This window comes from Tupaia chinensis, unplaced genomic scaffold (genome assembly GCF_000334495.1).
Source record: "Tupaia chinensis unplaced genomic scaffold, TupChi_1.0 Scaffold000184_1, whole genome shotgun sequence".
Lineage (NCBI taxonomy): Eukaryota > Metazoa > Chordata > Mammalia > Scandentia > Tupaiidae > Tupaia > Tupaia belangeri.
The window spans coordinates 5,627,257-5,643,380 of record NW_006159659.1 but is presented as its reverse complement, the minus strand read 5'-3'; the positions used below and the strand labels follow the sequence as shown (position 1 = coordinate 5,643,380).

Sequence of the window (16,124 nt, the reverse complement as noted above, 5' to 3'; positions counted from 1 at the left end):
CTATTTAACCAAAAAGTTGTATAGATTTGCCACCTTTCTTTACCCACTATTTATTTATTCCCATGCCTATTTTAGTTTGGCTTCCTAACTCATTCGTTTAAATGAATTTACTGAGAACCTAGCACTGTGCGCTGAATTCTAGGGTTGCAGTGATAACCAAAACCTGACAGTGCCTGACTTCATGCAATCTAAAGTATAGTAGAAGAGTGAAAAATTAGCCAAGCAATCACATAAATAAATGTAAAATTGCAACAGCGTTAGATATTAATAAGGAGAAGAATATGACACAGTGAGGACATGTGGATGGGTGCTTTGACCATCGGGAAGATTTCCCTGAGAAAGTGGTCATTGAAATCTGAAAGAAGAGTGGGTATGAACTAGGCAAAGACAAGAAGAAAGGGGCTCTCAAGTAGAGCGAACCGAACATGCAGAGGCTCTGAGTTGGAGACCTACTTAAAATAGAAAGATACATACAAAGGACCGAGCAAAGAAAGGCAGGTGTGACTGGAGCATAAAACAGGAGGAAGATGATGCGAGATGAAACTGAAGTAGCAGTGAGGGACCTGCCAATGCATAGCTTCATAACTAAAATGGGGGGGCTTTATTCTAAAACCCTTTTCTCTGTGTGTATGTATGTATGGTTTTGTTCACATACACTCACACATGTGTGTAGAGGTAGGGAGGTAATACTTCTGTTTTTATTTTGAAAAAGATGACTTAATATTCTGTGGTGAATAAATTAAAGGGTTATCAGAATGGTTGCTGGCAGACCAAATAGGATGTTGTTATAGCAGCCCAGGAAGACATGGACCCCTGAGCTACGGTAGTAGCTGCAGCAGTATCAGTGAAGAGGAGGTAGAATTTAAAGGAGGTAAAAGCAACAGGACTTGAACATGATAAATACCATATGTGGCTGTGATTACTAAATTTGAAAACAAAATTAAGATAACTTAAACAGAAACCAGCAGTTAGCATAATGTCTATGTCGCTGGACTCCCATGTAATCTACCGTGGTTCGCGTCCCGGACCCGGTGGCTTAAACTCACGCTGGGCACGTGTGCGTGCATGCCCAAGATCCCGAGAGGAGAATGGAGGAGAAGGGATTGCGGCGTGGCCATCCCCTCTGGGGGGTGATTTCTCGCTTTCTGTCTCTCTGTCTCTCTCTGTCTGGCGAGCGCACACGCCCTATAGCAAAAACCTCTCAAAAAAAAAAAAAAGATAACTTAAACAGTACCTGATAATGACAGCATCTCGATGAATGTTAGCTGTTGGTGTGCTACTGCAATGCAGGGGGTTGACTGGGGACTGAAGGATTCAGTACAAGGTGTCACTTATGACCTCTAGGGCTCTGGAATGCCTAACTACTAAGAGAGGAGGTACTAGAGAGGCACTAGGGAGAGGATTCCAGTCTGTGTTTGAGATATGTTCAGTTTGCGCTGCCCATGGGACATTGAAGTATATATGAAGAGCTGACAGGGCTGGAAGATGTGGGTTAGAGGTGTTAACCTGTGAATTACCTGCTTATAGAAGATAACTCCTTCATTAAAGCCATGGAGAGTCAGAAGTCTAAGATAAAGGTTAGGGAATGAGTCTGTACAGAAGATAAAAGAGGAATGTACAGAAGAGTAGGAGAAAAATGAGAGTTGAAAATCAAGGAAATTGTTTCAGGACTTGATTTTTTAAAAAAAATAATTATTATTGTATTTTATTTATTCATTCACTTTTTTTTTTTTAATTTGACCAGAAAGAGACAGAGGGTGAGGGTGAGATGGAGAGGAAGTGAGAAAGCAAGTCACCAGATTCAGGACTTGAACCCTGGTTGGCCATGTGGGAGTGTCCAGCGCCCTAACCACCATGCCACCTGCTGGTCCCGGAAATTGTTTCAGAAAGAGGATTGTAAATTTTGAAGCAGATAAGAGGTCAGAGTATGATTAGAAGTAAAAATGCTAGCAACATAAAGGGGGTTTTTTGATGGGAGGAGAGTTATTGTGATGGGGAGACACGTGTGAGCTGAAGAGATCATGATATGAGGAAACTGAGATAGTTTCCTTGAGAAATTTGGCCCTGAAGAGAGTGAGGGAATCAAAAGTTGTTTGGTTTTGTTTAAATGAGGGCAATACAAGTATATTTTAAAACTAACAGAATTCATTTGAGATGTAGAGGTTAAATATATACAAGGGGGTCTTCCAAAGTTTATGGAAAACATGTATTATGAAAAACTATGTATGGATAGCAATAATTTTTAGTACCAAAATAAACTTGTATTTTAATTCTTTTTTTTAATGAATTTTTTGAAGTGTCCTGTGTAAGATAGAATAGGTAATGGATAGGTAATTCTTGAGATGAGATCCAAAGTAAATGCAGTTAGTCTCAAATGAGGTGGAAATAGGGGAGATATTTCCTCTTCTGTAAGAATTGGAAAAGAGGAGAGGATTGGTAGGTAAGTATGTTAGGAATCAGAAGAATGGAGTTTCAATCCAGACTTCCATAATGAGAGACCAGCTGAGAATTGTCTCACCAAGATGACCCATAATGAGGAATTCTTCCAGAAATAGGAGTTGGGATTCTAATAGGAAGAAAGAGTTGGATGCTAGATAGCCATAATCCACAATGTCCACTACTGTCTGTCCCTTCTGCTGCCCAGTGAAAACATGCATGCTTTTATTCTCATTCCTATACTTTTAAAAATGGGTCACTGGTCAGGTTTTCATTTACCTTATCTATTTCCAAACTGAAGACCACTTGCTAATATCCATTCTTTTTGTAGTCATTTCAAGAACGTAAGGAGTAAGAATACATTGTTTTTCTTTTTTCTTAAGTTTATTTCTTCCTTTCATGAGCTAACTTAAATATGCACCATAGGAAGATTTTTTTTCAATAAAGCATCATAAATCATCTCCTTCCAAATTGACACTAGAAAGATTATTAGAATAAGAAAGATAGTGATCTTTATTAATCATAATGCATTAGTCATCTGTAGAAATATTTGCATTATAAATGTTTCCACATGAAAAAGATGATGAGATTCAGAGTTTCTTAAAGTACAAGGTTTATAGTTAGAAACAATAAAATGCTGTGTGCTTATAAAAGTTCATATGTTCTGTATGTTCTGATTGTATTTAAGAAGTGTCTATGTTAAAACCGTAATCCAAAGCAAATTGGGTTCCCAGCTTCTGATTAGCCCACAGGACAGTTGTTGCCTTTGAAATTCTTCTGTTTTTCTTTTTTCTTAAGTTTATTTCTTCCTTTCATGAGAGAGAGGCAGAGAGATAGAGAGACAGACACCCCCAACAGAGTCTCCTATCCCAGCCTCAACCACCCTGGATTACAGGCATACAGGTGTACCCAGCTTGTATAGGGAGAACCCAGGACACAAACCTGGGATCTTCCTGTGTGAGTCCAGTTGCATTACTGCTGCACCACCATCGCCATCTCGGCCCAAGGGTAGATTCTTTTTTTTTTTTTCCCTCTTTTTTCTTTCTTTCTTTCTTTCTTCCTTTCTTTCTTTCTTTTTCTTTTTTTTTTTTTTTTTTTAAGATTTTTTTAATAGGATGTGTGCTTGAAAGATTTTTGCAATAGGATGCGTGCACTCTCCAGAAAGACAGAGACAGAAAGTGAGAAATTATCCCCCAGGGGAGATGGCCATGCTGCAGTCCCTTCTCTTCCATTCTCCTCTCAGGATCTTGGGTACACATGCACACATACCCAGCGTGAGTTTTAAGCCACTGGGTCCTGGACTTGAACCACGGTCAACTATGTGGGAGTCCAGCGACATAGCCATTACGCCAACTACTGGTCCCATAGATTCTTTATATGAATGTGGAGGGAGAAAGGAAAAGGAAGGAAACTGATTAAAGCTTATGTAAGAGTAAAAATGAAAATAAAAGTAGAAGCTATATTCCTTGTTTACTATTGTTTATTCATTATTTTCCTTTATAATATGGAGAGAAAAGAGAGAAAGGGAGAAAGAGAGAGGGACAGGGATTATTTTTTATTATTATTATTATTATTATTTACAGTATCCTCCCATGTCTCAGTCTTCCTGCTCCAACTTCCCAGTTAGCTAGGATTATGGACACAGACTACCATACCCAGAATGTTCAGGTCAGCCCGGGAACTGAACCCAGATCTTCATGCAGCAATGGTGCTATTTGCATACTACTATGCCTGAGGCCATTTATTCATCAATATTTTTATTATTCATTCATTTTATTTATGACATCCTTCACTGCCTATACCTATTCTTTGTCTTTCGCCACTCAGTGTTCTTTATTTAATGAAGTAAGCCAAACATCCTTATCTACCTTTAGTTGTCTTCAGCCTTTTGATTTGTCTACATAGGGTTGCTTTATTCTCTCATGAAGCTTTACGACCAGCTCTGTGGTACAGTGTTAATGCACTACTCAAGAGAAGTGGATCCTCTGTGGTGACCGTGGTTCAAATCCTTGGCCCTGTCCACCCAAGACATGACAGACAAACATATTGAGGTGCCAGGATTCAACAAACTGGAGAAAGGGGATTAAAGTATGACCAGACCCTTGTGGAGGGTACTCCCCTATTTCCTTCATCTCTGTCTCTGACTCTCTCTCATGTGCAAGTTTATGCATGCATGTACTCTATTATAAATAAAGAAAAAAATTTTTTCTTTTTATTTTTTGGAGAGGTTTTTCTATAGGGCATATGCGCTCACCAGAAAGACAGAGAGAGACAGAGAGACGGAAAGCAAGAAATCACCCCCTGGGGGGATGGCCATGCCGCAATCCATTCTTCTCCATTCTCCTCTTGGGATCTTGGGCACGCACGCACACACGCCCAGCATGAGTTTAAGCCACTGGGTCTGGGATTTGAACCATGATCGACTACATGGGAGTCCAGCGACATAGCCATTACGCCATCTGCTGGTCCCAAGGAAAAAATTTTTAAGAATTATTTAATTTTATTTATTGTTATTATTTTCTAATGTGCTATAGGGCATATGTACTTATCAGAGAGACAGAGAAAAGTAAGAAAGCAAGCTGCCAGGTCTAGGGCTCAAACCATAGTCAGCCATGTGGGAGTCCAATGCCTTACCACTACCATACCACCTGCTAATCCTGAGAAAAAAAATGTTTTAAATAAGTTTACCACTAGATTTGACAGTGCCAGTGTTGGGACTGGGATTTGATGTTGTGCTACTTATGAGTTAATTAGTCTGTTGCTGTTTCATGGATGCTGGCAGAAGACACAAAACTCCTGGATCAGAGACAATAGACTTCATTACTTGCTGCGCAGCATGAACAGCAACATGTATGCTTCAGTTCCCTTTTCCTCTCAGGTGCTGTGAACATGATGCAGTGGGATCCAGATGGATATTATACACACTATGGGTTTGTACTATAGCTAAGGAATGAACATAAGCTTAAGGGACCTGTTATTTTTATTAAAAGGTGAAAAATGTTATCCCATTCCTTGAGATCACTCTGTCAAAACAACTCTGGTAGCTCAGGTAAAAGGTGACAGGGCTTTGGATTCTTGGCACATTCAGGAAGCTATGTAGAAACTTAAGAGATCCATAGAGGACTGTCTCTTCCAATGACCAGAGGTATCTGGGGGATCCCCTGAGTTCTAATCATCTCCTGTACCATGGAATAGAGCGACAGTTTTTTCTTAATGGTAAGGATTAGTCACCTAACCAAATATAACTTTTTTGTTATTTTTACCTAAGGAGGCCAAAAATGACCAGCTTGCAGTCTTAATGTGTAATCTGAGAGGGGAAAAATTATTTTATATTACTTGGTTGAATCTTTCTTCTTTTTGGTTCCCAGATCTCTAAACTAGCAGAACCTACTAGTGTAATTGCTGAGATAAAAACAAAATTTTTCTAAGTGAATCATTGAGGCATATATAGGGAAACTCTTGGTTATGAAGCTGTTAATTCTAACCACAGAGATGGATGTATATGTAAGATTAGATCATTTGAGTAAAAAAATTCTGCTTAAAGAAGTTTAGAAAATCACTGACATAAAGACTTTTCCCTAGAAGGAGAATTGTGTGTGTGTGTATGTGTGTGTGTGCATATGTGTGTGTGTGTGTATGTGTGTGTTGCAGGGGTGGGGGCTGTAGCTATTTTTTTTTTTTTTTTTGGAGAGGTTTTTTGCTATAGGGTGCATGCACTCGCCAGACAGACACAGACAGAGAGACAGAAAGCAGGAAATCACCTCCCAGGGAGGATGGCCACACTACAATCCCTTCTCCTCCATTCTCCTCTTGGATTCTTGGGCACGCACACACATGTACCCGACATGAGTTTTAAGCCAGCGGGTCCAGGACTCGAACCGTGGTCGACTACATGGAAGTCCAGCGACATAGCCATTACGCTAACTGCTGGTCCCCCCGGGCTGTAGCTATTTGTATTAATATGTAGTGCTGAGGCAGAGGTAAAGGAAAAAACTAGAAGAAGGAGAACATTTCTGACTTTTTCTTCTTGACTGCCCAATGAGAAAGGAATTGCTAATCTAATTAAGTTAAAACTTTTTTTTTTTTTAAATTTACATTTCTTGCATGAGCAAAAGAGAGAGTCAGACAGCATACCTAACAGGACCTTGATGCCTCGGTAGTCTATCCCAGCCCTGGATTATGGGCTTCTGTATGCTTGGTATATTCAGGGAGGTCTCCAGACTTCCTATGTGGAATCTTCCCATGTGTGATGGCCTCACAGAGTCTCACATTTTACTGCCACACCACCATCCCTCCCCAAATTAAGTTAGAACTTATGGTGTTGCTGATTTATTAAAGGTGAGGTTACTCTGTGGAAACCCCCTTCTACTTAAGGTCTTCATATATGAGGGATTTATTGGGTTGTCAGAAAAGTCCTGATGCATTTTTGCATAGAAAAAAATATGTCTTGACTTCTGACAGCCCAGTAGGTTGTGCACACCTTATAAGACCCTAATGCTTCATAATCTGAGGTGGACCTGAGGCAGTGATGCTAGCACTGGGGAACAGCTGCAAATACTGTATTATAGTGAGTTGTACAAATTTAATTATATATTATAGTATAATAATAATAGAAATAAAGTGCATTTGAATCATCTCCAAACCATTTTGCTCCCTTCTCTCCCTTGCCCCCAATGTCCCTGAAAAAATTGTCTTCCATGAAGCTAGTCCCTGGTGCTAGAAAGGTAGGGGACAGCTGTTCTACAAGACTGAGCCACATGAGAATGTTCTGGGTTTGCATCATGGAGACCTTCCTGAACACCCTGAGTGTGCATGTGCCCATGGTCTAGGACAGACTGAAACTGGGGAGGACCAGTGTGTCAAGATCCTGTTGGGGGGGGGTGCTTCTCTCTCTTCCTAATTAACATGCTCATAGAAAAAATAAAGTTCTTTGTTTCTTTTTTCCTGTTTTTAAGAAAAGTCTTCATCTGCTACGTAAGACAGTTAAGGTGAGTCTAATGGTGGACTCTCTAAGCTAAGTTTGAGTCTTGCCATCTCCCTCCCCTTAGGGCATATAGTTATGCAGATTCCAAGATTCAGTTATTGGGATATCCAGGAATGATTAAAAGGCCTACCTGTGTAGGCTCCTCAAGGAAAGCTTCATGTCCAATTTCATTTTCCTAGAGAAGGAAATCCTATGGAGGATTACTATATCCTACCTCTCCCACATTTAACTGTTACGAGCCCTATCATTATTAAATTTCCACATGAATTCTTGCCCTCTGAATTAAAATGAGACAGTTGAATTCAAATATCTGCTTGCCCTGGTTTCTCATGCTGCTCAGTCTTCTCAGCCTTTGCTTAAATGCTTGGTGCAATCAGGTCACATCTTCAGCTGCCACTGCCTGGCTGGCTGTCTTTCATTGGAATGGATTTATTGGTAGGTAGTTTAGCACTTCCAAAGCTGAATTTCTTCATTTTCTGTGTAGGTAGTGCACACTTTTCAAGTATGTCTGAATCCCCAGGATTCTGTAAAATGGGCACAGAGTCATTTCCACCCCCACAGACCCGAAAAGATAGAAGCGGATTTCACATCTCTGTACTGAAAGTGCAGATGTTGACATGTTATTGTGTAGTCCTGACTCACACTATTGCTCCCAGCCAAAACCTTAGGTTTCCAGGGAACAGAAGGTTTTCAAAGAATAGGAAAATTTGGGCCTTTTGACTTTGACAAGTTGCCAGTCTTTGTCAACCATCTGTAATCTACAGACTCTAAGATCAAAATCTGCTGTGGCTGTGAGGAACTATCCACCAAGAGGGATAAGAGGGGGCCCTATCTGCCATCTGTTGAGATTTCATCTGTGCATAACGATGCATAATTCATCTGGTGTAGGATTCTTTTTATTCAGCAACCTGTTAAATATTTGCCAAGGTGACATACTCAGCCTCTGTGTCTCCTAGAATTTCTCTGCTTTCCCTATTGTCCATCCTATATATTTAAAGCTTCACCTTCATTTCTTTCTTGAACCTGTGTTCCTGGTAACCCCAAGCTGATGTGATTGAGTTCTGTGTAGCGCTAATGTCTTCCCTCTCTCCTAAGAGGAGCAATCCAGATTTGTAGCAGGCAGTTCTGCAGAGCACAGTTTATGGCCTTCCATTCTCCACAGTTTGTCTTCCTGATGGTTTTGTACCTTTGTGGCCCTATTATAATCTTATCCTGCTCTAAAATTCCTCACATTTATGAATCTTCTCTATTGGAGCAGTCTTTTCTCTTCATTTTCCTCAGATGGAGAATGGTCTTAACAGGATCCTTTAAGGCCTGTGGTTCCCACCAGGACCAATATGGCCTTTATAGCATGCTCCTAAAAACCATGCCTTTCCTCAGTATTTGAATTTTCTGGGCCTTGCAAATTGAGTGGCAGCAGACATGTTCCTTTCTGTTACATATTTGTGCCAAAATGGACTGTGTTTCTACTGTCTCGTCAGTTGGGGCCACCCAACTATTAACCTCCTTGATTTGAATCTTTTCCATTCTACATCGTGTAGAGATCGTATTGCTTAGATCAGAATACCTTCCTTCCTTTTTTCTTTCCTTTCAATTTTGAACCTAGCTGATTGTCTTGCTAGCATATTTCTTCCTTTAATGCCTTCCTTGTAGAGTTTCCCATAGAAGAAAATAAGAGGGCCAATCTATGGTGGAGTTAAGGCATCCAGATCCCAACCACGAGGTTGGAATCTGGACCTTGTGGCTTAAGAAACATGCCTGTTGTGTGTACATGAATGCCCAAAATCCTGAATGGAGGAAGAGATGGAGGAGGAGTTGTGGTGTGACCATGTTTCATAGGGGGTGCTTTTTCACTTTCTCTCTGTCTGTCTGTCTGTCTCAGACAAGTACATGTGCCCTCTGGCAAATTTTTAAAAAAGCAAGTAAGTTCCATATGTTCAGGATAGATTCAGTTACTGTAGGCTTTACTATTCTAAGATAGTTTTTTACTTGTTCATTTTTGCTAGAGGACAGGAATGTTTGTCAAAGAGAGGCAGACAGAAAGGGAGAAGGGAAAGTGTCCCTCATGGAGAATGGTCATGCCTCAGTCCCTTCTCCATCTCTCCATCCTTTTGAGATTTGAGGCATGCATCCATACACTTAATCACAGTAATTCATCCTACAGCAGATGAATTACTACCTGGGTTACTCAGGCTGCCAGGTAGGAGATCCAAACAGCCATGTGGGATTGGCTGCTTTAACCACCAGAACAGAGAGCTAGTTCAGGAAGACAGTCGTCATTATGGGAAAGTTTAGCACCTAACTTAATCTTGAACTAATGTTTAGGTTGTTTCACTTCGCTTTAATATGATCTAGTACTCTCCTTGAGTCTTATTTCCACAGACTTTCCAGATATGTTTCACTATAACAGGTACCATTTACATCTTCCCATGAATATCATCCTAAAAATTACTTAATAATGGAAGAAATACTCTTTTCTGATTTTCTTCTTCCCTTTTCAAATCAATCTGAGTTTACTGTAGTTACCTGGTAAAATTGTCTTTACTTTGGAGGCAGTCTTCTAATTTAAAAAATATTTTTCTTAAACTTTAAGAAAAATCTTACAAAATTTTCCTAGATTCAGGTGCTTTCTGAGAGAACCATTCTGGTTGTGAATACTTACTTCTCTTCTATTTATTTTTGTCTGTAATGTGTTTGTTGAATAAATAACAAAAAAAGCTCTTTTTTTCTTAAAGGGAATACTAAAGTGAGTCACTTTCAGAGCTCTTTGGCCTGACTTGTCTTATGTCTCCCTGAAGGAACGAAATCCCCCATTTCCTCTGTCTTAATCTGGGTGTCTTTGTTTCTCCTTCACTTTCCCACTTGCCTTATTCTGGTTATGTAAGTCCAATCTTGTTTTTCTTTGCTTCTCTGAACAATCATCATTCCTAAACAGGCCTTTTAAATTTCTCTCCTGATCTTCGGGTTTATTGTGGCTTTATTGATGCTTTTCTAGTATCTCAATCCAAGGAGATGACTTATCCCCATGTAGTAAGAACTCCATGTCCCTTTATCACTTCAGTGACTCAAATTCATCCCCCCTGTAGTGTTGAATCTATAGTATGCTTAGGAATGCATACCTAAGGCCAACTTGAAATCATGCCAGGAAGAACCTTGTTGACTAGCTACATAAATTCAAAGCTTGGTCATTTCTTGATCCCCTCCTTGGGATATGATGGAACAGAATCTGAGGCAGTTGCCTGCATGTCTTATACTAATGGTAGCATATGTTGTTAAAAGTTAGAATCTCGGGAACCCGCAGTTAGCGTAATGGCTATGTCGCTGGACTCCCATGTAGTCGACCGCGGTTCGCGTCCCGGACCCGGTGGCTTAAAACTCACACCGGGTGCGTGTGCATGCCTGCCCAAGATCCCAAGAGGAGAATGGAGGAGAAGGGATTGTGGTGTGACCATCCGCCCTGGGGGGTGATTTCTCGCTTTCTGTCTATGTCTCTCTCTGTCTGTCTGGCGAGCGCACGCGCCCTATAGTGAAAATCTCTCCAAAAACAAAAAAAAAGTTAGAATCTCACAGAATGTGTTGGCAGTTATGTGGACCCAGCCACCTTTTACAATTCTGCATGGCAAATGTCGTAAAGAACAAAAATGTCATTGTACCAGCAGATGCCAAAAGTGCCTGTCTGTTTTGAGGTGAGCCTTTTCTCTCTCTCTCTCTCTTTTCTTTTTTGGAGAGATTTTCACTATAGGGCGCGTGCGCTCGCCAGACAGACAGAGAGAGACATAGACAGAAAGCGAGAAATCACCCCCCAGGGGGGATGGCCACGCCACAATCCCTTCTCCATTCTCCTCTCAGGATCTTGGACAGGCAGGCAAGTGCCCCCAGCGTGAGTTTAAGCCACTGGGTCTGGGACTCAAACCACGGTTGGCTACATGGGAGTCCAGCGACATAGCCATTATGCCAACTGCTTGTCCCAAACCTGTTCTGTAACCAAAGGACCCTTCTTTGGAAAGCCTCCAAAGTTTGCAAGTACTAAAACTGCATCAAAGTTTCTGTCTTTCTCTGTGATGCTTTGAGTGTCTATGCATGTGGATTTGAGGGCCCCTTCTCCACTCCTGATTCTGAACAGTCGAGAAGTAGACACAGGAGACAAATAAATTAATGGTGAAGACAGACTGGAGGTCATGACTTTGACATGAGCATAAAATTGGACTTTCCTTTTTTTCTCCCTTAAACTAAACTTAACCCATCTATTTGAGGCAGAGCAGCTGATGAATAGGCACAGTCCTCCTCTGCCAAAAGAGCATGCCTTCCCCAGTGATCTGTGTGCCACTTGGGGGCATACTTAGAAAAAAGAATGAGCAAGGAGGCCTAGCAGTGTGTGGTCAGTGACTTCTGCCACATTATTGCCCATCCCATGGTCAGTCTCACTTGTGACAGGTGGAGGAAAGGACTAAAACTTCCCTCTCAGTGTCTGCCTTCCCAGAGAGAGTACATTACTAGTGAGAAATCTAATGTTTCCCTAAATGGTTAAGTACCAGTGTTTCAATTATCCAGTCTCTCATCACATTTTTTAAATTAATAGACTTTATATTTTAGAGCACTTTTAGCTTTATAGAAAAGTTAGGCATTTATTTCCTCATCTCCCTCTCCGTACACTTACCCCTGTTAGTAACATATAGTAATACCATCTGGCATTAGTGTGGTACATTTGTTAAAGCTGATGAGTCAATGTTGTTATGTTATTATTAACTAAAGCCCATAGTTTACCTTATGGTTCACTTTTTGTGTTGCACGGTCTGTGGGTTTTGACACATGTATAATGACATGTAGCCACAATTCCCGTGCAGACACACAGGATAGTTTCGTGGTGGTAAACATCACCTGTGCTCCTTCTTACCACATTCTTGAAAGGGTCCTTTTGTCATATACTAAATTCCTACTTAATGTTATCCCTCACATTTCTTAGGTTTATTTCTCAATATTTAGTTATTTTGTTGTTGCTATGACAAAGGTTTTTTTTCACATTTGTGTTTCTTTATGACTTATTACTTACCTAAAGGATAGATAATTGCTTTTTCATATTTATCTTGTTTGTATCTTCTTTCAAATTTTCATGTTAGTTTTTTAAGTGTTAAGTTGATTTATTGTTATTTTCTTAGTGATTTGGTTAAAATTTTCTGAACAGTGTTAAAAAACAGTAACTACTATTTTGTAACAAGGATATGTATACCTTGTTACAAATGTGAATAAGAATATTTTTATAACTTGTGATGTTTGCTGTTGATTTATGGCATCTTCAATATTTAGACATGTTATTTTATTTATCAAGACTCTCAAGAAATGAATTTTTCATTTTATCACACACCCTTTTAGTTTTTCTTTTTCTTTCTTTTTAAAATTTTTTTATTTTGAGCAAAAACCTACAGGACATGTGCTCGCTGTAGAAACAGAGCCAGAAAGTAAGAAATCACCTCTTGAGGGGATGGCCATTCTGCAATCCCTTCTCCATTCTCCTCTTGGGATTTTGGGCACTTATGCACACACACCCAACATGAGTTTTAAGCCTCTGGATCCAGTACACAAACCATGGTTGACCACTTGGGCATCCAGTGGTGTAACCATTACACCATCTGCATGTCCCCCCTTTTAGTATTTCTGTGTGAAATTTTTGTCTTTTTAGCCTATTGATAGGATGAATTACATTAACAGCATCATTGTTCTTGAGTCCTCTTGGCATTGCTAGCATAGTATTTAATTACTGTCCTTTCGGATTCAGTTAGCAAATATTTAACCTATGTATAAATAAGTTCCTAAAGGAAGGAGAAAACTGCAAAAAAAAAAAAAAAAAAAAAAAAAACTGATCAAAATAACAGCTAGCACTTTAACTGGCAGTCAAAGATAAAAGACAGCAAGAAAGCATATGTAGCATAAAAGAAAATGGCATATAAAAACTAAACCCTACAAAAATTATCTTAGATGTTAAGCCACACAAAGTCTATGTTGTTTCTTTTTTTTTTTTTTGAGAGAGATTTTCGCTATAGGGCGCGTGCGCTCGCCAGACAGACAGAGAGAGACATAGAGACAGAAAGCGAGAAATCACCCCCCAGGGGGGATGGTCACGCCGCGATCCCTTCTCCTCCATTCTCCTCTCGGGATCATGGGCACGCACGCACACGCGCCTGGCGTGAGTTTTAAGCCACCGGGTCCAGGACGCGAACCGCGGTCAACTACGTGGGAGTCCAGCAACATAGCCATTACACTAACTGCTGGTTCCCTATGCTGTTTCTTATAAAGGACTAAAGATTCAAAATGTGAAAATAATAGTTATATAACCAATTTGGGGGAGACCATGGACACAGGAACTGCAAGTTGGATTTTTTTCCCCTCAAGTTTAACCAGTGAGCATGTATTGTGTAAAAAGTTAGGGTATTTTTGTTTGTTTGTTTGTTTGTTTTTTGTTTTTTAATTTAAGTTTCTCTCTTCAACTTACCTTGGGCTTGTTATCTCTCAGATTCTTCAATTTACTGGATCTTTGTCTCTTCCCATTTCCTGTCTGTGGATATGCCTTTTCCTTAGCTGATTGATACAGGAGGGACCCCTCTCTTGGTCAGTCCCTTCTCTTGTTGAAACTTAGCTTGTTGTCATGGAGCCAAATAAAGATACTATTTGAATACAAAAGATTCCTCCCACTTTATCCTCACATGTACATTAATATCTAACTGGAAATTGATCTTAGACAGACACAATTGCCTCTTAAAGATCCAACTCTATTACTCCAACTTCCTTTAGTGTCTAAAAATTTCTCTCCACTATAAATTCCTTATGTTTTCAAAGAATTATATTATTTAATTTTTTATTCATCATCTTTTTTGTTTGTTTGTTTGTTTTTATTTGACCAGAAAGAGACAGAGAGAGGGAAAGCGAGAAAGCAAGTCACCAGGTCCAGGACTCGAACTGGAACTGCAGTTGGCTATGTGGGAGTCCAGCTCCCCAACCACCACACCACCTGCTGGTCCTCTCCCTATTTTTTAAAATTGCAGAGGGCATTTGTGTTTGTCAGAGAGACAGACAGACAGCTGGGTAGCAACCCCTGGCCCCATGGGCATAGTCATCCTGTAATCTCTTCTTTGTTTCTTCATTCTGTTGGAATTTTGGGCATGCATGCACACATGCTTTTCTTTTTGGAGAGGTTTTTGCTATAGGGTGCGTGCGCTCTTCAGACAGACAGAGAGAGACATAGAGACAGAAAGCGAGAAGTCATCCCCCAGGGGGGATGGTCACCCCGCAATCCCTTCTCCTTCATTCTCCTCTCGGGATCTTGAGCACACACGCACACGCGCCCGGCGTGAGTTTTAAGCCACCGGGTCCGGGACGCGAACTATGGTCGACTACGTGGGAGTCCAGTGACATAGCCATTACGCTAACTGGTGGTTCCCCATGCACACGTTTTTCAAACCGCCAAGGCTGAGACTCATACTCAGACCAGTCTATGTGGGATCTGGCTCCCTTAACCACTAGACTATGGAACCAGCCCATAAACTCCCTGTTTTTGAGTATTCCTCGGAAATGTTTGTGCTATAATTCAGTTTAGCCCTATGTTTTCTGAGGCTCTCTTCATTAACTGTAGATTCCTCCCCTGAGAACTCTATGATCTGATGTGATCTAATCTGCTTGCTGTTCATATTCTCCCTTGCTGTTTTGGTGGTAACCAAACAGTTAGCTTGATTCTGCTAATCTGGTGTGGAATTACCAAAGTCACCTGAGAGCTATGATTGCTCTGTATCCGTCTTCAAATAAAAGACAATAGAAATTTTTAAATTCAAGCTTTAATTATGAGCAATCCACATATAATTTCTAAGCACTAGTCTGTGGGCCCTAGGGGGGAAAAATCTTCATATAAGTTGTAAAAGTATAATTTTGTTCATTTTCTAGCCTATTTGGGCTTATTTCGTTTGTCATTCTAAACATTACCATCTTTTCTTTATTCATGAAGTGATAAATTAGTAAATAACAATGATTTGTCTATCAGAAACCATATTGTGTTAGTAAAATGCTTTCAAAATGTAAAATTTGTAACATATATCTTTTTTTTTTTACATATCATAACTTCTGAGCTGCTAAGCCATTTAGATTCATGAGGACTTTTTTTAAATATAAATATATTATTATTTGCTTCATTCCGAGTGCCTAGGACTATGCTTAGCTTAACAGATTATAGGCACCAAATTTTCTGTAAGCTCAATGTGTACACTGTACCTTTAACTTCATTAAGAAATTGAAATTTTATTTAGGGAACAGCAGATGGCATGGTGATTAAGTGAGGAACTCCCACATGACCGACCATAGTATGAGTCTTAGACCTGGTGCTGGCTTTCTCGCTTTCTCCCCCCCCCCCCCGTGAGCACACATGTCCACTATCAAGTTAAAAAGTAATAATAATAACAAATAAAAAATATTAAAAAAAAAAGAAATAGAAATTTTATTTCACAAAAAGGGCATTTATTATTCCTTGAAATTCCATTAAATTCATCTATAATGGATCCAGTAAACATTTTTTTACTATCTTATTTTTACAACATTTTAATGAAATATTTACAATAGATCTGCTTTATTTCAGCAGCCTAGAGTGACATCAGTTTGGCTTTGGTTAGAATTTGCAATTTTAAACCGGCTGCTGTCCAGCTCCTACTAGAAGTGTGTTTGAGAG

At 39.9% G+C, this 16,124-nt stretch overlaps 1 protein-coding gene across 5 annotated transcripts in view; it reads left to right on the top strand.

Annotated features, from left to right (window-relative positions):
- Positions 1 to 16,124, top strand: part of KLHL7 (kelch like family member 7) — an 83,641-nt gene that overhangs the window by 9,919 nt on the left and 57,598 nt on the right. The gene's annotated exons all lie outside the window — the stretch shown is intronic.